Source organism: Staurois parvus, unplaced genomic scaffold, assembly GCF_062004578.1.
Source record: "Staurois parvus isolate SC_StPar_1 unplaced genomic scaffold, SC_StPar_1.0 ptg000251l, whole genome shotgun sequence".
Lineage (NCBI taxonomy): Eukaryota > Metazoa > Chordata > Amphibia > Anura > Ranidae > Staurois > Staurois parvus.
The window spans coordinates 5605740-5632000 of record NW_028318047.1 but is presented as its reverse complement, the minus strand read 5'-3'; the positions used below and the strand labels follow the sequence as shown (position 1 = coordinate 5632000).

Genomic DNA, 26261 nt, shown 5'->3' with positions numbered 1-26261 from the left:
GCCCCTTATAAGAATGTTGTGGGGGCTAAGCGTTCTCCTGGCAAAATAATTCTAGACCAGCACATCTGGAGCAGTAAGGTGGAGTCTGGCAAAGTCCGTATAATAAATGGCACAAAAGCCCACTAGATCGAGATCCTGCATCAGTCCTAGTACTTCCAAGGGCTAGGTAGTCACACCATGGTGCCATCAGGTTTCTGGGCGCCCACAGAGTAGCTATGGCTAGGCTGGCCAGCCTTAACAACTACTACCAGGTCCCTGTAAATAGCCCGAACTTTGCTCCACTCTTGTTTAATGCCCTGCAAGCAGGCCCAGGCTTCCTCCAGATGAGGTCTTCTAAAGTGTCTGGGGACATGCATGTGGTCCTCTTCCCATTGGGCTCTGGACTGTCTTGTGTCCATGGCTTCCTGGGGGACATATGGATAGTCCAACCCACACTCTAAAGCTATCCTCTTCTGTATCTTTCTCTGAAGACAGGAAAAGTGGGGAAAGAACATTTGGTCCCCTAATCCTGGCTCTACACATGACTGAGGAGAAAGAACTGACCCATTTCTGCAAATCAGTATGCTTGGCCTTGATCCTAGGCCATGGTGAAGAGGAGTTTAGTGGTGGGACCTGGGTGGGTATCCTGACAGGCTCTGACCTGCAGGAACGTCCATTCTTCCTCTGTATCTCCCAAAGACCAATACTCCTGTTCACTTTCTAGGGGCCCAAATTCTGCCAACTGCCTGGGTGACTATCAATCTATCCCCCCACCAATGACACTCCCTGCTGGCTCTCCTGAGGATTGGGTGTCCTCGCAGCTAGATAATGAAAAAAACTCTTGCGCTCAATGGAACACCTATAAATAAGCAGCACACACTCGCCTCAACCACAAGGAAAGAACATAAAAATACAAAAAATAGTGCAGCGCTAACAACCTATACGAAAATACAAATGAGATAAATGGAAATATCACATATAGAATGCACAATAAATATTCAGTGTTAGGTGCTCATAAAATGAATACTATGTGCAGCAGTCCATAAATACCAATAAGGTATCATCAAAGGATGGAACGTATGGATAGATCCCTCCAATATCTTCTCCTATCTCCTAGGTACTCGATTCCACAAAGCCGTTTAAGATACCATTAAAAACAAAGAAGATTCTCCATAGTGTAATCCAGTTTTAATAATAACATGAATATAAATAAAATGCCCACTCACATGTAAAATGACAAAGATCAGCTTTTTCCCATATCATGGGTGTGTTTCCATGGTTCTCATGCTAAGAAATGCATGCAGCTCCACTTGCTCCACAATCCCTCCAGAAATGGCAGAAAGGTTGTTAGCGCTGCACTATTTTTTGTATTTTTATGTCCTCGCAGCAAGACTTCTTCCAAGCAGAATGGTCAGGGTTCGTGGGCAAGGCCAGCTGATCTGGCATATCACCTGGTTCAGTCAGGGTAGTGTTTGTGGGCACCAGACCTCCAGATACATCTTCGTACAAATGGTGGATGATGGATGGCAACCCTTCTCCGCTGCAAGGGTTCACTGTAATCGCAGGGGAGTTGTGGTCTCGGGACTCGACCCCGCTCTGTAGCTCAGACACCAAATTTCCTCCTGCTCTCTGATTCCAACTCTCTTGCTTCTCTGTACATAGCCCCGTTAGCAGGTCCACACTGTATGTGCGAGGTGCCAGATCGCTGGGCATCAGCTTGTTGAGTGGCTCTCCACAGTGCCTGCACCTGACACAGGCTTTGATCAGAGCAGTTGGTCTCCAGCATTTAGGGCAAATTAGACATAGTTTCTCTGTCCCTCTGACCAGCCCCAGGCTGAAACATCCGCGTTGTCCTAGGGGAACGCTCGGGTCCACTAGAGCAGGGGCCCTCAAACTACGGCCCACGGGCAACATGCGGCCCGCCAAGGACATTTATCCAGCCCGCCGGGCAGGGGCGTATATCTGCCGCAAGGCAAGGGACTAGGGTTTGGCAGGTCGGAAGAGCTCGGCAGGGCTCGGGCGGGAGGCAGGAGGGCGGGATCAACAATTCTAGAACAGGGGAAAGTGGGCTCGGCTTATGAACCCACACCACTCACCTGGCCTCTCTGCAGGCAGCCGGCCATCTATTCTGATCAGTGCATGCAACCGTCACGGCCGGAGGGCGGAGCCTAGAGCTGACCATGAAGAGGGGGAGCAAGAGAGGAGACTCCATCGCTGCATGTCGGGTATCACGGTAACGGACCCTAGATAAGTGCAATAGATGATCGATCTCCTCCGTCTCTCTTTCCCTCCTCTCTCCTCTCTCCCTCCCCCTTCCTTTCTCCCCCTCCCCCCTCCTCTCTCCTCCTCCCCCCTCCTCTCTGCCCCCCACCTCCTCTTTCTCGCTCCCCCTCCCCCCCTCTCTCCCCCCTCCTCTTTCTCTCTCCCCCTCCCCCCTCTCTCTCCCCCTCCACCGCTCTCTCCCCCCCTCTCTCTCTCCCTCCTCCCCCCCCCTCCTCTCTCCCCCCACCTCCTCTTTCTCGCTCCCCCTCCCCCTCTCTCTCCCCCCTCCTCTTTCTCTCTCCCTCCCCCCCTCTCTCTCCCCCTCCACCGCTCTCTCACCCCCTCTCTCTCTCTCCCCCCTCCCCTCTCCTAACTCCCCCCCTCCCCCCTCCCCTCTCTATCTACATTGTACACAGATCTGACCCAACAAGGTATCCTGCATTTACCGTATATTTCGCTCCATAAGACACACTTGGGGGGAAATGTCTGTGCGTCTTATGGAGCGGCCGGCCCAGTATTCCCGCCGCCGTTTTATGTCTGCAGTCTCTGGTGATCTCCTGTACTGTGTCCACATTTGTTCACAGTTTTTTTAGAACAGGTGTATGGGCGTGCATGTGGGTGTGGCCATGCCCTTCCTTGTGACTCTTTGGCGCCAGCCACTCTGCTGGGCAGGAATCTTACTGCAATAGCATTAACCCCTGATGTTCGAGGCAAGAGTAAACTGCCTGACTTGGCAGGAACTATGGTAATGATGTTGCGCAGTGGTTGCTACAGGCAGCAGCAAGACATGAAGCACATCTACCACTGAACATGTTTGCACAAATAAAGTCACTGGTCCCAACTAGTGTAAAACAGCTGGGAATTTGTAATCCACAGGGTAGTAGGCCATTCTGGTTGTCTTGGGCAATGACAAGCAAAGACACGTGGCAAGCACTGACATTTGCAGGTAATAAAGAGCTTGATAGAATAGAGTCTTTTGTTGTAACCACCTGTTGAGCAGGAAAATGACATGAAAACAGATGAGCTGTTCTGGTTGTTCTGGCATGCAGAGAAGTGATGGACAGTTCACTGACATTTGCAAGTACACAGCTTACATAGTCTCTTATAGGAGCCACTTGTTGAGCAGTAAAGGGACTTGTGCAGACTGGTAGGCCGCTCCGGTTGCTCCGGACAACGGATAGCAGGACGACAGTAATGGCAGGCACGTCAGTAATTATAGCAAGTAGATTTAGGGCATAGTCTTTTGTAGAGGCCACCTGTAGAGCAGCAAAAATACATTTTCAACTTGATAGGCTGTTCCGGTTGCTCCTGGCAATAAAAATTGCAACAGTAAAGCATATTGTTCTGGCTTGAGCAGATGAATCAAAAGCACAGTCCTTGATCTTTAGATAATCCTGGCATGGTTGCTATGGGCAATGACAATGGAAACTCAACGGTTGCTCATCGGTTGCTAGGGGTAACAGCAGGTAGGTTTTTATAGGAAAATCCTGGACTGGCAAACCCCCACATGTAGCACTATCCCCTTAGGAGTTGCAAAGAGATTTTGGGTCCCTCTATAGTCCTGCACAGTAAGGCAACACGCATCTTCACTTAAAATTGCATCCAGAGTCAGAGATCAGTTCTTCAGCTTGTTTTTTTTTTAATTTTTACTAGGAGATTTGAACTGGGGTAGGGTTAGGGGTGTACAGGATGTCCAAGGGAACTGATGAACTGAGGACAACTTTCTGAAACTAATTACAAGCCTACACATGTAGCACAGTCTCTGTTGGAAAGCTAGCCAGCATCTCCTAATGTACCACTCCAGACCCTAGATGAACTCCTCTTCCTTCACCCAGCAATCTGGAGGTACCCCTAAGCAGGGGATCTGGTGCCTGTTGCTTTAATAAATGGACAGTCCCAGATAGGTGGCGAATCCAGTTTCCCACCAGAATGCTCCTTCTCCTATCCATCCAGGGGGTGCAGGGGTACTCACTCAGATCCTCTCCTGTACCACTGATGGGTTGGCGGCTGCTACCAGGCCTTCTAGCTGAGCCACTCCATCCCTGCTATACAGATGGCCAGTGAAGCTCCGAGCTTTCTTCCTATCCAGCTCCTCTGCCTGTAGGTGAGCCCCTCTCCATTTGGGTTCCCTCTCAGGCTCCTGCCTTCAGCCTCAAATATTCCTCTCTGTCTTCCCCTAAACTCTCCTCTGCTGAGCAGGCTCAAACACTTTTAAGGGTTGTCCTGTCCCCTTGCCAAGCCTTCTGTTGGGGATTGGCCAGGATCCCTCAAGAGTACAAGCCAGCCACTCCTCAGATCCTCCCACTGCCTCTACACCTTCCTTCAAAACTCTAGAACAGGGGGAAATTCCAGAGGTGCTGGCCTTCAGAGCCTCTCAGTCCTGACCACAATTTGATTTGACCTCCTGACTGTTGCACCCAGGCTGCTACTCAGCCCTCCTTTCTAACAATCAGGACTTACTTGTGCATTTACTGTGCATATAAGACAAAATATTGTGTTTGCCTTGAGTAAATGCCTTTATATTACTTTGTTCAATCATTATTATTATTATAATACAGGATTTATATAGCGCCAACAGTTTGTGCAGTGTTTCACAACATGAGGGCTGACAGCACAGTTACAATACAATTCATTACAGGCGGAATCAGGGGGCCCTGCTACGTAGAGCTTACAATCTAAAATCATACCTTTTTGCTTTCTAATACAACAAAAAAGTGTATTTAAAATCTAAAACAGGTGTTCCTTTAATAAACAACTCTGTATTTTTACTAAACCTCAAGTAAAAGATTTGGTCATATAACAGAGCTATACACTTGACATAACATACATAAAATGCAATATCACCTGGCTGTTATTGCCTCTAGTGGATAAAATATCAAATATATTAGCATTCTTGCCTGGCGTTGCTAAGCAAACTTTCCTTTTTAGAAGTTATCTCGCTTCTATATTTCGCAGTCTGACAGACTGCATTAATGATTTTTAGTTACCCAAATAGAACATGTAGGGAAATGGCCCTCTAGGGCCTACAGCATTCAGTACAATTGACAATTATGTCATTGCTCACAGGGTAGGAAAATTCTTTGCTAAATGGGACTAGGTCTAGGACACAGCATATCTTCCATCTAGTGCTGAGTGGGGGATTTCTAAAAGGATAGTAATGACTACATAAATATACAAGTGCGCTTGCCTGGTTTAAAGGGAACATAAATATTAACATGTGCAACAATAGGATCCTCTTGAAACTTTAAGATTTTTAAGGCAATGAAAGGATCAATACTATTAAGAAACCCTGTCTGGGTTGACTCCAAGCCAAAAGAGAAATTTGTTTACAAAATAGAAAATTGTGATATCATTGTTATAGAATACATCTACAACAGAAAATTAACAACAGTCCTGGACCAATTTTTTTGTATTTTGAATTTTATTGCGCAACCAGTTATCCATAAAACTAAGACAGGCTGGGCACTACGTCATACACTGCATGTGTGAACTGTTAAGGAAATAATTTCAAGGACAAATTGTCTTGCCTATCCTGATTTTATTTCTGGATGCATAACAGAAATATTTTTCATAAAACATTTTAACTCTTTTGTTGGAGGTATATCACATGGACCTTGACACAGGCTCTGATGACAGACCATGAAGTAAATCCACATGAACAAGCCCAGGCCATATTTAGACTTTATGCTACCCTGATGGCTGATACTGCCCCTCTAACTATGCTGTCTTAGGCACTAGGCCATAAGTGCCATTACGGTAAATACAGATTGTCTTAGTGACAGCAATCCTGATAATTATATGCATAACATTTAGATGTGTGCAGCTTATTAACCTTCCTTCTTTGAGTTTAGAACAACTACAATGAAATGAAGAAGTAAGGATTGAAGCAACTTTAGTAGATGGTGCACAGCAAAGGTACACCCCTCCCAAAAAGACAGCAAGACCCAGAAATATGTGAACAAAATCACCAAAACTGGTATTATTTATTTATTTATTTATTACAGGTACTTATATAGCACCATCAATTTATGTAGCACTTAACATGTGTGTATATATACATATATTGTACAGTCACATCTGTCCCTAACCCTCAAGGGGGAGGGTACAATCTAAGGTCCCTAACTCACATTCCTACATAGCCATGGTAGCCAGCTCAGACAGAATCTGTACAAGTTGTAATGTAAAAGATGACCATCCAAACTGTCAGTTACTACTAAGGCTATTTATTGGGGCTGCACAGGGGGAGTACCCTTTCAATTCGCCCTTTATCCACAATATGTGATGTTATAGTGATAGTTCTGTCATGGTTTTGCTCATGGAGGAAATGCAGAGTTCACAGATGTGTAAAAATTCACATGTACATTTATATTACATACTGCCGTAAAATACAGTAATAAAGCACAAAAATCACAATCTGTAGCATATAAAAACGGTTGTTAGAGGAAATTTTGGCAGAGACAGCTGAAAAGCTGAGGAGGAACAAACAGAAAAATATCCATACTTGGACAGTCACTAATCATAATGCTTAGCCCAAAATTACATAAAAACATGATAATTTATACATAGGACTCCTATTTCTGGAGTGATAATAAGTATATATACACGCAAAACGATGCCCCCAAACATATTGATAAATAACAATGGCATACGATAAATGTAGACTGCAGAAACCAACATTTTGGGGAATACCCTTTTTTTCAAAGCCAGCTTGATCCATTTGTACAACCATTACTTTAAATCAAGCCAAGTTCTTCTTTGGCTGGCATCATGAGGTGACTTTCAATACAACAAAAAAGACTCCCCAACGTAAGAAAGCAATTGCATAGCAGCAGTAATTCCCCCATCCACCTTTAATGTGTGGATGAGGGAACTGGCAAATTTGTTATCATTCAACTTAATGGTTGAACAAAAAAATGTATAATGTGTGGCTTGCCTAAGGCAAGGAGTTGACTTTGGAAAAATAAGTACATTGGGCACAGTGGCCACGTGAGAACATGCCTGGATGTAATGTAGTGTTCAAAGCCAATTCTAATCTGGACCTAACAACATACTACATACACAATTTTACTGTTAGTTTACAATACAAATTATAGCAGAATCGAATAAAATAATAGACTGGCGGTGGATGAAAAAGCATCATACCACGAGACTTAAATGCACAAGGAGAATATCTATTTTTAATAGATAATAAATATGGGTTTTCAAAGTGTTAACTGTATATAGGTTTGGGGCCATGGGAAATTTCATTACAGTAAATAAGAATCAAAATAGCAACTGCTTCTGTTTAGCAATAAAAATAAGTCAAGGAAGGGATTGCATATATAAACTATTATGAACAAATTACAGCAGAACCAAAGAGAAGAATGAAGTGGCTGTGGGCCACGATGCATCATACCATAAGACTTAAATGCTCAATGGGCATATCTATTTTTGCTAGATAATAAATATGAGTTTCCTAACACCGCCAGAGGACTTGTGAATATGCTATGTCCTGAAATGACATCTTGTACCATTAAAAGCAGCTACAAATACATGTCAAGTCTAAAAATGTCAAAACTACAGTAAATTATCCACAGGAATAAGTTGGTTACTGTTTTCCTTCAGTGATTTGGTGCACTAATGCAATGAATGTCTGTCTCTCAATTCCTAGTCACTAAACAGTGACAGAAGGTTTAAAGAATACTCACTGTACCTGCAGAGAATTAAATAAATTCATATTTGGCAAACATTCTACTAAGGTTTTTAAACTTGGCATTAAAAGCTGTGTTATTCATTTTATGAGTACTGTGCAGCTCCTTAAGAATGCATGTGATCACTACAGGGCCAATCAGCACTGTCCATACAGAGGTCAGGGGTTTTGCATCCTCCTAAAACAGAAAGAAAACTCCTCCTACAAGCTGTAACCAGTGTTCTGCTGGACACTGATAAAAGTTACAAGTCTACTCTAACTGCTGATAAGAAAAGGTATTTAGCAGTTTAGATTTACTAAAATAATTGCACTTCCATGTTCTGTGTACTGTGGGAGACCAGATAGAGTGAATACAGGGTCCTGAGTTTAGAAACACTTTAAATGCAAAACTTAATGCAAAAGACTACAATGACTACTAGCAATGAGAGAAATAGAGAGTTTTAATATCTCAAAAATGTCGACAAAAATCAGAAAAATGTGGTGCATTTTGGTGAAATGCATTTGCGTCAATGAGAAAGGTGAAAATAGAAGGTTAGTTGATTAAAAGAGAAGTATGGGTTATATTTTTATTTTGCATAATCTGAATCCTGGTGAGCTGCTACTATGAAAATTATTTTCTGCCCTCTGAAATGTATACTCTTTCTTCTGAAATCAAAGAAAATACCTGTGGGAGGGGCTCAGGTCTCTCATGTAGCGTCATCCCGACATTGAAGTCGTTATCCACCCCCCTCTTATGAATGACATCGGCTCCTGACAGTCTGCATGCTCCCGAGTCAGTAGAGCTTCAGGTCTTCTCAAACTCCCCCCTCCTCACCCCTCCCATCCAGGCTGTTGAGTTTCTGTACACACAGGCAGCTTCTCTCTCCCCACTCCCCCCTGACATCAAGGTCAATCTGAATCCCAGTTTCACTTACAGGCAGGCAGCTGCTTTCTCCCTCTTCCTTCCTTCCCCCTCCCATCCAAGCTGAGCTCTCACTGCCAAACTTTCTCAGTTCTCTCTGCAGAGTGAAACAGAGAAGAAGTTGAAAAACATTTATTCATTCTTTTATTGTACACTACAGTCTCCTGGAGTTGCAAATCCCACAGCATATTTATATGAGCCTGTTTCTTGCTGACAGTGTGAAGTCATGGAAACAGGCACATGGCAGGCAGGTACGTTACATCTTGTGGCTCTGTGATGAAACCTGAAGAGGACCGTTACTTAGCCATAAACAAGGCTTGGAATGGGGATACAGCAAAAACGGAGCAACATAGGAAAGAAAGAAAAGCTGTTCTGTGGTAAGGGTAGTTACTGCTATCTATCTGTACTATCCCATACTTCTCCTTTAAATACTACTGAAGATTATACAAGATCCATTCCTAATGACCTTTTTCTGTACCAAAAAATAAATAAATAAAAAAATAGTACAAAATACATAAATAAAAAAAATAGACAGTACAAAATAAAATAGGGGCATTTTAAATGACAGAATCCAAATAACAACCAAATACACAAAATTAAAAAAAAACACATACACAAATGCAAAGAACACTGCATTATATATTCTAAAATACTCTATATACAATCCCTCCCAAAAACTCTATACTAAAAGGAAAAAAACGAGTAGATATTTTTTCAAGCAAATTATGCTTAAGCAGCTCAATGAGCAAAACAAGCATTTTTTGCCAACACCCAAGTTCGTAATTTCACTTCAGAATCACTCCGCTCATTCCTGCTGACTACAATAGTTAGTTTAATGGTATATACACTTCACAAGCAAAACAAATAGTAATGCAGGCCATACAGAGGTTGAATTCCGCACAAATTTTCTTTAGAAAATCTGAATTTTCGTGCATTTGTAATCCAATGGTGCCACCATTGTTTTTGAAATTCAACCAACCAAGCCTTTAATTTTACCTCATGTTGCTACAGAAAATAATTATCATGGCTAAGAATTTTCTTTTCTTTCCAGGTCACAGCTTATTTCTTTTTCAATTACATTTCTCACTCGATTCTCCCATCATTGATTAGAAATTCGTTTGTTTTTCAAAAAATTCCCAACATGCCCGATCACTCAAATTCGATGGTCACTCGAAAATTGTTCATTGTTGTGGCCCACTAATGGTGCAAAATTAAAACTAAAATTCTTAGAAAAGATTTTCGAAAGAAAATTCTTTCGGAATCCGATCCATGTATGGCCAGCTTAAGTTTTACATTTCCCCAGTTACTTTGCAAAGCTAATCAGGTACAGTCTATTATTCTAACTTGTAACTAGTAACATCATCAAGAGGTAGGTTTTCAGGGTGCGCCTAAAGGAGAGGAGAGTAGGTGATAATCTGATGGGTTGGGGCAGGGAGTTCCAGAGGATGGGTGACACCCTGGAGAAGTCCTGGAGGTGGGCATGGGAGGAGGAGACCAGGGAACTAGAGAGAAGGAGGTCTTGTGAGGAGCGGAGTGTGCGTGCTGGGCAGTACTTGGATATTAGGTCGGTGATGTAGTTCGGGGCAGTATGGTGGACGGCTTTGTACGTCAGTGTTAGGATTTTGAATTTGATCTGTTGCGCAATCGGAAGCCAGTGGAGGGATTGGCAGAGGGGGGTGGCGGAAATGGAGCGGTTGGAAAGGTGAATGAGTCTGGCAGCCGTATTCAGGATCGACTGAAGCGGGGATAGCCAGCAGCGAGGCAGGCCAGTAAGGAGGGAGTTACAGTAATCGAGTCGTGATATGATGAGGGAGTGGATGAGCTGTTTAGTGGTTTCTGGGGTTAGGAACGTGCGTATTTTGGCGATGTTGCGGAAGTGGAGTCTGCACGAGCTTGTTAAAGATTGGACTTGGGGCTGGAAGGATAGGTTGGAGTCCAGAATGACACCAAGTACTCTGGCCTGCGGGGCGGGTTTGATGGTGGCATTGTTGGATGTGATGGAGAAGTCAATGGGGGGTGGTGTGCAGGTTGGGGGGAAGACAAGAAACTCGGTTTTGGAGAGGTTCAGTTTAAGGAAGTGGAGCGACATCCAGTCTGATATGTTGCTCAGTAGGTGTGTGATTCGGGCGGAGACTAAGGTAGTGAGGTGGGGGGTTGAGAGATAGATTTGTGTGTCGTCGGCATATAGGTGGTAGTTGAAGCCGTGAGAGTGTATGAGTTGGCCAAGGGAGGAGGTGTAGATGGAGAAGAGAAGGAGCCCGAGGACGGAGCCTTGAGGGACCCCAACAGAGAGGGGGAGTGAGGGGAAGGTGGTAGGATAGCTGAAAGAGCGTTGTGACAGGTAGGATGAGAGACAGGAGAGAACAGAATCTCTGAGGCCAAGGGAGTGTAGTTTTTTGAGGAGGAGGGGGTGGTCGACTGTGTCGAAGGCCGCAGAGAGGTCAAGGAGCAATAGACTTGGGTTCAACATCTTGGGGGTCCCAAAATTCTTACATATGATATGGATGTAATTAGACTTGGAGTCATAAAATATTATGTAGACAGATGTGACAGTAGGTCCACCAGTGATGATGAACAAAAAGCAAATGCATATCCAGTCAAATTTAGGCTAGACAATAATCAAAAACAGCTGTGAACAACACTTGTCTTTTATTTCAGTTTAGTGCTTGTGCACACTACCTGTTATTTCTACCATACAATTCAATGAACTCTATGTTCAATAATTAGCACTAATTATCCTAGCCTTCAAATGCAACAAAGGCAATGTTCTTTGTACATCAACTAATACAGAGGTTAAATGTGCTCTGAAAATTTAGCAAGCCGTTGTCAACCTGCAGAGTTTCAGGTTAAAATAAAAAGCCACCCTTTAAGCGAATTTTAAAAAGTCTATCGTTGCTATGTGAAAATAAATTTTATCTTCCCACAATCCTAAGCATAGAAAACATCAGACAGACATTGGAGGGCCCTGTAAGCCATTCTCTATTGTAAGCCAGTCAGGATAGTCATTTAGTTGTACTGCACTCTCAATAATGCACAATTTTAGGAACCATATATTTGCTTACATAACCATTCACTTTAAGACATCCTCAATTTCAAGAAGCAAATTATTGATTTTATTACATAGCTTTCACATTTGCAAATGAGGATTTCAATGCAAAAATCCTGAGTTACATATGTTAAAACCTTGAGGCACTTAAGGTGACTTCTAAAAATATGGATGAATGTATATGGATGGTTAGTGAATGCAGGTAAATGTAGGCATGCAAATATGCCTTGATTCACCTGATTTTTACAAATATAATCTTAAAATAACCCTGCTAGTATCCAAGAGAAAAGGGGTGTCTCTTCTCTGAACATTTAGCTGAGTGCAAAATCTGATATGCTGCACTTCAAAACTAGTCACAACATTAGCTACTTACAGCATAGTAGTAAACCAGCTCACTGAAGCCTTCTAAGACTATCCTTGCACTTGCTTGCCTTCTGCAAAACGTGAAGAAAAAGTTGAAGAAAAGTTTGGAAAACCTACACTAAGTGAACTGGGCAGCCTATAAAATGATGCTACCTTTATCCAGGAAATATGGTTACAGTATGTTGTTTTTCTAAACAATATCTCTCAAATTTCTGAGATGGAAAACCACATTTTAGCAACACTTTTGTAAAGGGTATAATACTTTTGGCAACTGAATAGGACATTTACTTACACTTATCTAAACACCAGACCAAAAAAAAATGGTCATGGAGGAAGGAGGCATCTGGGCCCAAACTGGCCCTCTTAAAAGTCTAAAGAGACTCATTTGATTGTTATCCAAATGCAGCAAGCAATATCTAGTTATTTTTCTATGTATACATCTATTCATATATTTATTTACGTTGTATTTTCTGACACGAAATTACAATGACTGACTATTGTATGAAACCACTCAGGGAGCTATTTGCATTCTCCAGAAAACAATCCAATGTCTTGAAATCACTTATGAGGGAGATTTACTAAAACTACAGCACTCAGAATCTGGTGCAGCTGTGCCTGGTAGCCAATCAGCTTCTAACTTCAGTTTGTTTAATTAAGCTTTGGCAATAAAACCTGGAAGCTGATTGGTTTATATGCAGAGCTGCACCAGATTTTGTACTCTCCAGTTTTAGTAAGTAACCCCAATAGAGTTATTGTATCTTAATCTGAGCATTCTGTAATCCTCTGTAGCCAGCTGTTACACAGTGACAAAAAGAGTCATTGGGTGTGTACTTCCTGGGCCTGTGCTCTGCAACTTCCCCTTACACTACCACCCATATTTCCAATTACATTCAAACTTCCTGGGCAGGTTTGGTGGCTGTAAGAAAAATTCTTAGTAGTGACATTTTTAGCTCTCCTGCATTTTAAAAACAAATTTTAGATTACCAACAAAAGAGACTGAGATGCTGGGATGTACAGATAAATAGCTAGAGTACTGATAGGTTTGACCTAGTACACACTATGAGAAAATCGGACAAACAATCATCCCATTTTCCACAAAGGTGCATCTCATGATGTAACCAACAATGGTATTAACTTACATGAAAAATTTTGACCTACGTAGGCAAACGTTCTTTCTTGTGTACAATTTCTATGTTCGTTGCCACCTTCTTCCAGGTCGTTCTTTGCTTCTGATCATGTGGATTTTTTTCTATTTGATTGTTTCTGTATGATTACTGTACACATTGAGCAAAAATCTGAGCCACCAGTGGCTTTGTCTGCAAAACGAACGCCTCTGGCAGAGACTACATAACCAATGCCTCAGTATTTGTCACATAACTATTTGCTGTAGGGAACCCATTAACCTGTTATTTAGTTTCACTTACTGTATTTGTCCAACAGAGCAGACATTTTAAAAGCTCAATTGTTTAAGCATAGGTTTGTTTTAATGATATTACAAAAAGCCTTCTTATAAATGGCCAATTCCAGCATTGTGTTTTAATAGACCCCATTGTTATCACTGCAAATGCCCAGTGACAAGATGTACTGGCAGACGACAGATGTTTCACCAGTATCTATCATATCTAATCACTTGCTCTTAGAGATGTGTGCCCAGCTTTCATTTAGGATGACCATACAGTCCATTTGAATCAGCGTGCATACGTACGAGTAGGTAAACCTTAAACTATTTTTCACAAACATTATTCTTCCATAATACACACCTGACATTTCTTTGTTACACCTGCATGTTGTATTATGCATAATTAATTGATTTGAACATTTAAATGCATACACACCAGTGATGTCCTAGTCAAACTGCAATGCCAGTAAATATAGGATGCTTGCCTTTTCCTACGCATGATCTACCATGTCAGAGAACATTAAATTACCATTGTTTCTGAATCACATACATGAAAGCTGTACTGTCTTTACATGTATGATATATATGCACATATACTGCACAATACAAAAACATCTCTACACATATACATGTCTATGAATAACTGATATTTTCAATAAATTGAGCAGATTTTATTAAAATACAAAATGCATAACAGCATAATTACAGCTACAGTAAAGATATAATTCATAGCTTCTGAACAGATATACATTTTTTATCTCCAAATCCTCGCAATATTGCATTTAATGATAATCAAAACCTCAATCATTTGACTTCATTTACGAGATCTTATATGTGCTTTTATCATAACAAAAATGTTACTAAATTTCATAACATCCTCAACATTACTGAAACCTCAGAGCTTATATAAAAATACGGGCTTCCAAATGTCTAATGTATTAACTATTGTCCTACAAACAGTCTTCTAAAATGAGCATAATGCCCAGAAGGCACAGAAGAAGGCAATTTAATAGTTTCTAAGTCATAGTCTATGGGCTGAGGTCACTTTATGGTCCTTATTGTGACCAAAGACTAAGCTATAATACCGTTGTACCGTTTGAACATATCATGGCTGTTTTCAACGACAGTGGCAAAAAATGGCAGAAATAGCCAGCAGCCATTTCAGGGAATAAACACAATAAAGAGATTCCATTATATGACATAAGCTTTTGTTTTTAAAACCTAATATTAAAAACTCAAAATGGATATTCACAATTAAACATGGCTATCATATTTTCATATCGATGTGGAGTAGAAATGGAGCCTTTAACAATTGTCACATAGGGGTTTCCAGACTGGAAACATCGATGAAAAGACAGGGTACATTCTTGAGGTGAAACAATTAGACTCCAGTACGGTCTTCTCCTATGAGAAGGAGAAAATGGTGTAAAATGTGTACCACGGATTCTCTCACAAAATGGACGCCTGGGGGCTGACAGATATGATATTACTTTGGGTTTCCATTGGAAAGGGGCCGTGATGATGTTTTTTTTTAATGATGGTTAAATATTGTACACACAATGAGAAACCATTTGCAGTCAAAAAAAATGACACAAAGAGAAATGGATTTACTCAGATATTTTACAGCATATAAAAGCTATATAAGGCTGCACAGATTATTAGGATTACAGATTGAAAAAAAAACTATTTTATCAGTTGACTAAACAACTAAACCATTTTTGAAGTAATAAGATAAGACGTATTTCAGAACTGAACTATTGCTTATATTATATTTAAATGACCATGGCAATAGGATAAAAACATTATTATACACTTAGTCTATTTTAAGCAACAGATACATTATATATGTGTATATATATATATATATATATATATATATAGTAAATTCTACCTTCAGCAAGGATCTTGAAATTATAATATTAAGATATTGCTATTTTACTTCAATACTGCCATTTTCAATGATGACTATGCAGTCAAACCAAAGCAGTCTTACCGTATAGCACGCCGACGGTAGATAGTTTTGAGGAATCCTTCGGTAAGGCTATTCAGTAGTGATATCTTCCTTTCACTGCTGGGAGAAGATCAGAAATGCTGATGGAAAAAAATTTGTAAATTCCAGTAGAGGTTTTGTTCTGAGCTCATAATATGGAAAACCCTATTGGCCCCTTGAAAAAGCCACATGATTTGCAGCGTTGCGCATGTGACCTATTTTCTTCCAAAAAAAAATCCCTTATTTGCTGCAAATGGGATTCACTGCTGTAGGTGCTCATGGAACATCTCCTACAGCTGCCTATGATTTCTGTGACTGGGCTCCATTGAAGCATATATGGGGCAAGTGCCCCTGGCAGCGAAACCCATGTTAACAAGTCTCCGTTTCTGGAGAGCGGGATTATTTAAGGCAATTGGAAAATTCCCAATCAGCAACCAGCCTCAACAAATTATTGTATCATGAGAATAACACTACAAGGGGAAGTCTCTAAAGGACACATTTAACAACAACAAGTTCAGGCTAAGCTTGGTAAATTTGTTGGTGCTTTGGTGAACTCAAAATTCAGCCACAGTTTTGGAAGCAGAGAATGAAAAATCACAGTGTCACAGTTCTAACAAATTTTCAGAAAGCCTACTGACAGATGTTCCTGGGCACAAGGCTGAAAAGGAGAGGGACGGGGGAGTAATGCCCTTTAATCATCTGATTCATATCCGCGATGATTCACCATGATTAGACTGTATGTATCTCTGTACAATATAGACTGCAAATGGGGCTTTAATATTTGCTACTGAGTTGCAAACCAAGAGATGCCAGGAACTGTACAAGCTATTGTTGCTTTGACCTCAACGTGTACCTATCCACTAGAAGTCCTTAATAGAGCTTGTCTGTTCCAATGTGACTGAACAAAGCCTGACAGATCCGCAGCCAGTGAAAATAATAACACAATAAAATACATCCATCGCCAATATAGGAACTAAGCAGGCAAAGAGTTAACTGCCAGCCTGGCTTTCATATCAAATGTGTTCAGTTTTAGTGATGGAGAAGAATCAGGATTAAAGCCTCAAGATTAAATCCACTCTGCTGTTACTAAAATCAACCTCCACACCCACATCATCAGCTCTTTCTGCAAACATTTCTAACAAGAACTGAACATACAGTAGTATACACATCAATGCAATTTATACATAATATTATGAAATCCAAATAAATGTTTATTGCACTTCAGTTTTAATTCATAGTGCATTTTACATGTTTTAAAATAGATTCAACTCAGAGCCCGGTTAGAAAAAAAAGAGGACATGTCTGTTAGCTGGTTCCAGGACACTCTTGACTTGATACAAATCTTTAATTAACAGAGGAAACTGAATGAAGCATTCCTGGTATACCCAAAGCCATTTTTTCTGAGTATTGTAACTGATTTTTACAACACAAGGTAGAATGAGAGCTTAAATATTACACCTAGAAAAGGCATGGGAATTTTTTATGTGGCCATCACCTGACGTTCCTGGCCTACTATAGTGTCAATTCATAAAGCCGTAAGGCAAGTTACTTGCCAGTTTAACTTTTGAAAAGTATGTTTTAAATACAGTAAATGATTTTGCATACAGATCATTTGATTTCAGTGGTCTCTTTTTACTTTAAACCTAAACTTATACAATTTTAGCCTAGCTAGAGTTTGGTTTGATGATTTGCCAGCTGTTATTTCAAGAACTGGCAGCCTTTTAGACTAAAATAGATGCCTTTTGACAGATGTCAGCAGATTCTAACAATATAACAATCATTTTAGTAAGTAAATATGCCAGTTTGTCGTAATTTCACATTGTTGTAGAATTGTTTAAAGAAAAAAAAACTACTTAAACTAAAACTACTAGGTAAGTTTGATTAAAAATATTGTTTAACAAGATTTGAAATAGATATATGTGCTAACATTTAAAATGTGCAATTTCAAATTTGACTGAAATGACTCATCTTGATGTATCAAAGTTCAGAGAACAGACCTCATTTACTCCTTACGCCAAAACAATACAGTGACAGAGTGACTCACCATGTGCAGTAGGGTCTGTGATTTGGGTGGGTGGCATCCAGTTTTGGAAATCATGCTCATTGTCAGTCTATAAGTAACTTCTGCCATGGCCCTCAGCAAGGTCAGGTCTATACGAGGGAGGTGGCCTTATTGCTTTTGCACTAATCTCTTCAGAAGGGCGTGAAGGGGAGCTGAGAGTGGGAATCCGAGCACATGTTGTAGGAAGTACATCCTAAGGGCAGGAAACAATGCTGTCTCCATCCCAGATCAATGCTGCACCTTCCAATTAACCTTCAGCTGCTAATGAAACACAGCCAAGAGTTGACTAACAATGCGTTAATTACAGAACTACACTGAACCGATAACAATGATTAAAATGTTCTTGATATAAAGCACCAACATACTTTTATTTGTGATAGAACAGACACAGGACAATGAAAAATATCCCCTGTGCAGGGACATAGGAATCACAGATTTGTCTAATTTGTAGTCATATAGGAGTTTGCAGGAGCATGGTTGGCCCAGACTGAATTATAGAACCAATGAAATGAGGATCTTAAAATTTAATATGTCTATTTAGGCTTAAAGCAAATATCAAGAGTTCATATAAGGCAATGGGAGTTGTAAAAATGTCTCCAACCTGACACATTTAAAATTTCAGAATGCTTTTAAAAAAATCCATTTTAAAACAGCCTGAAACATTTCAGCTTTCAGGGTAAAAAAATAAAAAGTTCAATCTCGCAATCTGTAGTCAGTTCTCATTAGATCCACTGTTTCAACTACTGTGTCCCATATCTAGGCCCAGTGTCAGGTGTTAAGGTTTCATCCATTTGACATCTTAGGTCCTGAAAACATATCCATGTTCTGTTACGAACAGACTTTGGGGTTTATTTACTAAAGCTGGTTCACTCAAAATCTCGTGCGCTTCTGCATAAAAACCAACCAACTGCATAGAAACTTACACGTTTTATTACTAAAGCTTAATGGAACAAGCTGAAGTTAGAAACTGATTGGCTTCCATGCACAGGTGCACGAGATTCTGAGTGTACCAACTTTAGTAAATAAACCTCTTTGTAACAAAGGATAACATATTTCAGCTTTATCCATTAAATTGTGATCAGCTAAAGGGTAAGTCCAATTAAAGTCGAATACAAAGTTTTAGGTGAACTGTTATGGTTTAGTCCCCAAACAACATTAAAAACAGATGGATCATGACATGAATGAGTCCCCAATTAATTCCCATGGTACCACTGAGCATTGGTGGCAGTTGTGTCAACTGACCTACCTACCTATATCTCCAAAAGGTACTGCATTTAATTTTCTTTTTTTAGCTGGGATATATCTTATTATACAACACACATAATGCAAAGAGTCCGTTATGACTGCTTGTCAACCCATAAGGTTGGGTAACAAGCCATGTTTATTCCTCCTTTTCATGTAGTGGCTCTGTGCTCATATTATACACCTCAAAAATATGAGATGGGAAAAAGGGACTTCTTCCAGCAGAAAATATATATGCAAATATCACACCTTTGTCATTAACCCAACCTCTATTCCTCACCTACTCACCAAGTCCCAATCATCCAGACGATGATGAATTTAAACTCATCAATGATCACTTTGTTACTGCCACCATTCCATTTTATTAGCCTTTAAAAATAATCAATCCATTAATCTAAAAAGATGGATAAAACACTTTTTACAATAAAAATCATGTGGGCACTTAATTATGGATGTGCACATCTCTGCATCAAAGCCAAAAAGGGAAGGAAAGAGAAAGAGGAAAAAGAGATTTGGTTAAAAAAGTGGGAAAGATGTACCTCCTTTTCCATAATTTTTTCTGCTGTTTGAACCTACAGGACAAGGACTGAGAATGTGAACATGTTATTAGTTGCTATGTTGTTATTATGTGGCAAGAATATATTTAAAAATATAGAGGTTGATTTGCCAAAGGTAAATAAGCTGTTCACTTTGCAAGGGAATTTTCACTTTTGGAAGAGAATTTCCCTTTGCATAGTGCATGAGACGAAGGTCGTATGCACACAAAAATACAATTTATTTTCCTTGCACTTCCTTGCTACACTTTGCAAAGTGAATTTTTACAACCTTCACTAAGCTAAGGAAAAAAAAATCACTTTACAAAGTGAGCAAGCTATTTACCTTTAGTAAATCAACCCATGCCATGCAAACTAGTGGGGAACAGTCCTCAAGCCTGCAAATTGGCTGTTAAGGGCTACTATATACTACTAGATGTAATGCTGTGTGTACTTTGCTGTGTACTTCTAGATTCTCATATAATTCTTATATCAATTCAAAGCCAAATAATTAAAAAATATAATTTTTTTGGAAAACTGAAAAGTGCAGCTCAATCATTACTGACGCTGTACTACATAAAACAGTAACCTAGCAATTCTAGTAGCATTATTAGATACTATTAAATCCTATTTCCTATCCCATGTGACAAAACATGTAGGAGTTAAAAGAGATATGACAGTAGAGAGACAGATGGAATGGGTGGGAGGGGGAGAGGGAAGCTCATATGGGGGTGGATGTTGTCTAGCTATGACGTAACTTCACTAGCTGACCTCTTTCTGTTTTACCTACAAAAATGACAGGAAATCAACAGCTTGTTTAGGATACAATATAGCATTTATGATATGGCTAGTGATGATCATTAGACCTATATATTCATGAAATATAGGTCTCTTTAATTTGATCTTTCAAACTAAGCTTTGCTGAATATATAATTAATGGTCTATCTTTTTTTAAATTTTAAAAGGGAGGAGGAAAAAACATTTGTTTACCAAATTTAGTAGGTTCCATTTGCATGTGTGTATTGCGTTAACACAAGTAACATTAAGGCTATCCATTGAAAACTGTTAACTCACCAAAATGTCCCAAGCACCAGACATGTCACAATTCATTTTGTTTTGTCGCAATGTACTATGGTACGTTGCCATGAATTGCAGAGCATTGCATGAGTTACAGTGCATTGGACCGCTAATCAAAATGAATGGGACCACTACACGTCAATGCAAGTAGCAGGCATAACAGTAACATGAGCATTTCTGCAATACATGGATGTAAATCTGCATTGAAAGTAAACACATCTCATATGTGCCTGCAAACTGGTTAAGAAATAAGCAGAAATAACCTTCAGTGTTCAAACTACGTCTCAAAACATAGGCAATGGGCACTATATTCAAACCTTACTTCTGCTATGGCCAAGCTTGTACAGTATGGGGTTTATTTACTAAACCTGGTTGACTCAGAATCTTGTCCACTTCTGCATAAAAACCAATCAGCTTCCAGATTTTATTGCTGAAGCTTAACTGAACATGCTGAGGTTAGAAGCTGATTGGCTACCATGCACAGTTGCCCAAGATTCTGAGTCAACCAGTTTTAGTAAATCTCCTATTATATGTCTCTGTCCTCATGACCCTTCCTATTGCTTATTCAAGCAGCACTTTACATTAAAGGACCAACTGGGAGCCTTTGGAAGGATGGTGGACCAAGTTTCACTTTCACAGGAAAAGTCAAGACACCCACACACTCATATGCTTCGTTATAGCTTTGAAGGTTTTTGACAGATGTACTTTAAATAATCTAAGATTATGAATGATAACCAAGTAATAAACAAGAGAAGGCAAGCCACACTCTGCTAGACATACACAAACATTTTACAATTCTCTGCCAGATAAGTGACAAACAACTCCTCTGACACCTTCAAACCACAACTGAAATACATAAATGGAAGCTGTTTTACCTGCCAAAGGATTTGTATTTCTGTCCAACCAGTTCTGAGATTTACACAGTCCTACCAAGCAATACAGCTAGGTTATTGACCTGAATTTTCTTTACTATACTGTACAGTTGAGCTCTTTAAACAACAGTATTTTGCAATAAAGTAGCATGTGAGAGGAAGACATGTGAAAGGTAGTCTCATGTTCCACCTGCTGTCTGGATAAAAGGCTTGTTACTATACTCACTGGATCCCTGCAGGGTTTTCTAGGATTACCAGGACTTCCAGCATTCAAAGAACTCTAGCCAAGTCTTTCAGGATTCCAAGGACCACCATTGCCTCCAGGACTCCCAGAGTTCACTGGGTGTGTCCTCTGACCAAAATGGTATTTAAGCTCCAGCGTTTGACGTGGCTGGTACTGTTTCTTATCCCCAGCTACCCCTGAGCTAAATCACAAAAATACCTGTCTGTAAGTGGCCTGCAGGTTTCCAATCCTGAATGACCTGACTGCTCACTCATCTGCCTTGACCCCTTCCTGGACCTGACTTTTACTTCACCTGACACTTTCCACAACCTCTGCCTGACCTAACTATTCCCTTGTCTGCAACCCTGTGAATAGTCTGTGCATTGCAGCCTCTTGTTCCAGCCCCCCATACCCCTTGGTGGGGTGATCCGGTGGACCATGACCTAGTGACAGAAAACTTGGAGCAGTAGGGTTCCTGCCCATTTCCCCAATCCCATCAGGAGCTCTGGTAAAAGCCACCTGCAACATAGACTCAGGTGAACCTGCATGCCTGGGGGCACTATAGCAAGATTCTCCAAGTATATGCAATATTTCAATTTAAAAAAATAAAAAATATATATTTTACATTTTTATTTTTTAGTCCCAGCCATAGTAAAAAAAAATCAATGAAAATAATATGATTCCTTTAGAATTTTATTGACAGTTTGTAAATTTATGTTGTAGGTATAAATCAGAGGAAATGTTTGCTGATGACAACTTCAAACATTTGCATTACATTGAATACATTGAAGTGATATTAAAGGTTCAGGGTTTTTTTTAGCTAAAATAGCAAACTTCAAACTTACCTACTCTGTGCAATGATTTTGCATAGAGCAGCCCTGATCTTCCTTGTTCTGTATATAACATCATTGTGTTAAATAGGGATTCACTGCATCTGCACCCTTTTTGTATTTTTATCAGTAAAGAACAGGAAATGTCTCATGTTTGTTAAAGCGAAGTTCCACTCAAAAGCAAAAGCTCTGCTTATTTGCCTCCTCCCCACTCCACTGCCATATTTGGCACCTTTTGGGGGGGAGCGGGTATCTGGTTTTGACAGGTACCCACTCCCACTTGCGAATCAGTTTGCTGCTGCGCAGTGAGCCGGAAATTTAACTTGAGGTAGCTGTTTGCAAAAAATTTGTTCAATGTATGCATTTGTAAGAGACATGTTTACAAGCATATTGTAACTTCAGTTTATGTGATTGTATTGCAGTTTTACAGAACTATTCACAGAAGTAAATTCAGTTTTGTAATGAAACACAATGCTGCTTCTGTTAGTTTTGTTAGTTAGCTGTCAGCTAACCATCAGTAGGACAGCATACTCCTCTTCTGGGGTCCCCAGTCAGCAGAGTTGCCAACCTCTTGTAACTTTTTTTTTACAGCCAGAACATGGAAAATTTACTGACAGCAATTTTTTTACTGACAACCTGAAAAAATGACAGAACTCCTGTTAGAAACTAAAACAATCAATATTAAAATAGTATAAACAGTCTGTAAACATTGAGAATACCCATAAGAGGTAATTGGTCTGGTTTACATTTAAAAAGTCAACACAGCATGACAAATTATCAGCCACCCTGCTGAGATAAAGTTGAAAAACTATTTCTGTTATGTATGTCAAAAAGAGCAATAGGAATGCTTCTAATAGTGGGAGTGGCCTGAAAGAGGATGATTAAAACCGATCCCTGACCACCTACCGTTAAATGAACATAGCAGCTGCTTTGGTGAGTATACATTGCCATGACCTCAATGCTTAGCTTCATAGTGATGCAATTTTAACTTGACATGTCAACCTTCATGGGCGGCATCGCCTGTCAAACTTGCCTGTTGTGCTCCATGGGGCTGCGCAGCAGCCACGAGCCAAATGTTTGGGTTGCAGTTGTGACACAGTATTTAAATGTAAAATTCCCATTCAACTGGAAAAAAAACACATCCAGAAGGCAGCATTATCATCTCCTGCACTAACAGTGGGAGGGTCTTAAAGGAGTATTAAATATCAGGAGTGTGTGTTAAGTACAGCGTGCAAGGTTCAGGTGTGCGCTACACACAGAGTGCAGGGTTCAAGTGTGCGCTTCATACAGAGTGCAGTGTTCAAGGGTGCACTGTATACATAGTGCAGGGTTTAGGGGTGCACTGCGTATAAAGTGCAGGGTACAGGGCCCCCCCTTGTCCCTCAAATCGCCCCCTCCCGCAGTACAGTACAGTACTTTACTCCAACACCCAGATCCCCCTCCTTGGCAGTACCTGATAGAGAACTGTGTCTGCAGAAGAGCAGGATAGATTACTCAGGAGTGGAGTGTAGAGTAGCTGCAGGGCACGTAGGGCCGTGGGCTCAGGCTTCAGGAGCTGTTGCCACCAAACACTGGGTTTCAGCTAACTATCTATGTAGAGAGTCATCAGGCGGAGCACAGTTGAGGTCACTCTGCATCCAGAACTGGAGGAGAAGGATTGGCAAATGTGACTGCTTGCTCCTTCCGCCACCGGCTCCAGCCTGCTTCTATTTCAAAATAATCCCAACCAGCTCCACACTCTGCCTGGATAAGTGGCTGCTGGTACTGTATCAATCTGTCAAGTGGTTCTTTCTTACACCTGCCAAGCCAACGCTAACCTGCCTGAAAAAAAATTACATATTTTTGCTGACATACAAATTGGAAATTTACTGACAGCTGTAAAAAAAAAAAAGATTTTTACAAACTGTCAGTAAATTTACTGATGGTTGGTAACCCTGCCCACCGGCACTCTGAGCGCCGACTCCCCCTGCTGAGTGCCTTTAAAGAAAACCGCTTGCTCTGAGGTCACTCATATATGCTCAATCCCGAGCCCTGCTCTGTGTGTCCTTGTCACTGGCTCTGATTGACAGAAGAGATAGCCAAAGGCTCCTGCTGCTGTATCTGAGCCGATGAGGAGCGAGAGCCAAGACAGGCTCTGATTTCGTGCACATCATTGGATCGAAAGCAGGCTCAGGTATGTATTTGGGGGGCTGCATGTGAAGATGCATGTAGAAGGTTTGCTGCATAGAATGCAATAAAGTAAAAAACCTTCTGCATTTACAACCAATTGAAGCAACCTATGTTATGTTTACTGCGTAGGTGAACTGTATAATGTAACAGATGTTCAGCTGCCCAAGCACTGCCCCCCTTCTGAGAGAATGATGTATTCTACAGTAAAAATAAATAAAAGTCACAAATAGATACCAAGCCACAGCTCTCAAACTACTGATTTTTTGGGGTTAATATAGGAGATGTAAACCAAAACTGCATTACTTTTATTTAAAAAAAAACAAAAAAAAAAACACTGGGTATGAAAAATTTGCCATTTGATCTAGTAAAATATCTGTTTTCACTATTTGTTTTTATCCTCTGTTGCTTCTCAGTTCTGTTTATTTCATGCAGTTTCTTTGCAGCCACTTCTAGCACTGCACTTTAGTAATGGCTGTGATGTTGGAGACAACTGTACATTATGCTGCATAATGTGTGCTGAAACTGCCAGTTTTTGTACCCATGGGAAGAATATAGGGTGATAATACAGAACACAATTGGGAGAAAAAACATTGTTACTGCTAATATGAGGTGTCTGAAAACGGGCCTTCATTGCAGAATCACAGAGTATATTTTATTAAAAGCTGCAAATCCAGAAATATTCCAAATTATTTTTGAAATGGCGTTGCCCTGGTAAAGCTTTTATTATATAGCAATGTCTATAATTTCTAGATGAGAAACTGTTTTATAGTGTTTTGGCTGCTATAATATACTTTTATTGGTTGAGAAGTCACCCTATTTTCATATCATCACTGGGCTCTGCATTCCAATTTGGTGTCATTAATAATAATTCGGTATTAAAGAGTATTTCTAGGCAAAACATATTTTTAGTCTCGGATAGAGTGCGTAGGGTAAGACCACCCTTTAAGTTTTTATTGGAGTCAGAAATTCACCCTTCTGTTTGTACTGATGACCAAGAAAGAAAGAGAACAATTAGGAAAGGAATTCCCCTCACTGAGAGATGTTCTTGAAATTTCTGTTGTGCCTCTGAGGGAACAGAAAGTGAAAGAAAATTCCCAAAAGAACGCAGACAGCAAAGCATAACCATGCAGGGATTTTAACCCATCCCTATTATATCCCTAAATTATAACTTAAAAAACCTGTGGACTTTGGCTGCTCAAAATCCAATAAAATTCTTTATGGGGAAAAAGAAAAAGAATGCATGAAAAAGAAATACAATGCATGAAGGTAAAAAACCCTGAGCCTTTAGAACCACTTTAATATGCTCACCTATTGAATTTTGCCTTGTTCATCAGGAACCGGAAGAAATTCAAACCGAATATGGCCAGCTTTAGACTGCTAAATGAGACCTGCTAAGAAAGTTGGATAATTCATTTTTATCTTAGTTCTTTTAACAGAGTATACAGTATATGAGGCTTCAGTACTAGCTCATTTAATGTGATTAATATACAGGAATTTTACTTCACTGACTATGCTGCACTCTACACTGTTGATCACTTGGTATACACAAATTGTGACTGCTTATTATGTGGAAAATTAAAAGAGACACTTGATATAAAATGTAACAATATCCAGTAAAGCAAAT

At 40.2% G+C, this 26261-nt stretch overlaps 1 protein-coding gene and 1 long non-coding RNA gene across 4 annotated transcripts in view; both read right to left on the bottom strand.

Annotated features, from left to right (window-relative positions):
- The window catches only part of PCBP3 (poly(rC) binding protein 3), a 99523-nt gene extending 83766 nt beyond the window's left edge, over window positions 1-15757 (bottom strand). For all 3 annotated transcript variants that reach the window (XM_089680862.1, XM_089680863.1, XM_089680864.1), the window contains exon 1: window positions 15633-15757. The gene's annotated coding sequence lies outside the window, so the exon portion shown is untranslated. The remainder of the gene's footprint in view (window positions 1-15632) is intronic.
- Window positions 15758-22856: 7099 nt separating this feature from the next.
- On the bottom strand, window positions 22857-26029 carry LOC149459641 (uncharacterized). Its single transcript, XR_016313244.1, has 2 exons — window positions 25946-26029; window positions 22857-23104 (listed from the first exon to the last, which is right to left on the bottom strand). It is a non-coding gene; the product is annotated as an uncharacterized LOC149459641 (long non-coding RNA).
- Between the last annotated feature and the right edge of the window lie 232 nt (window positions 26030-26261).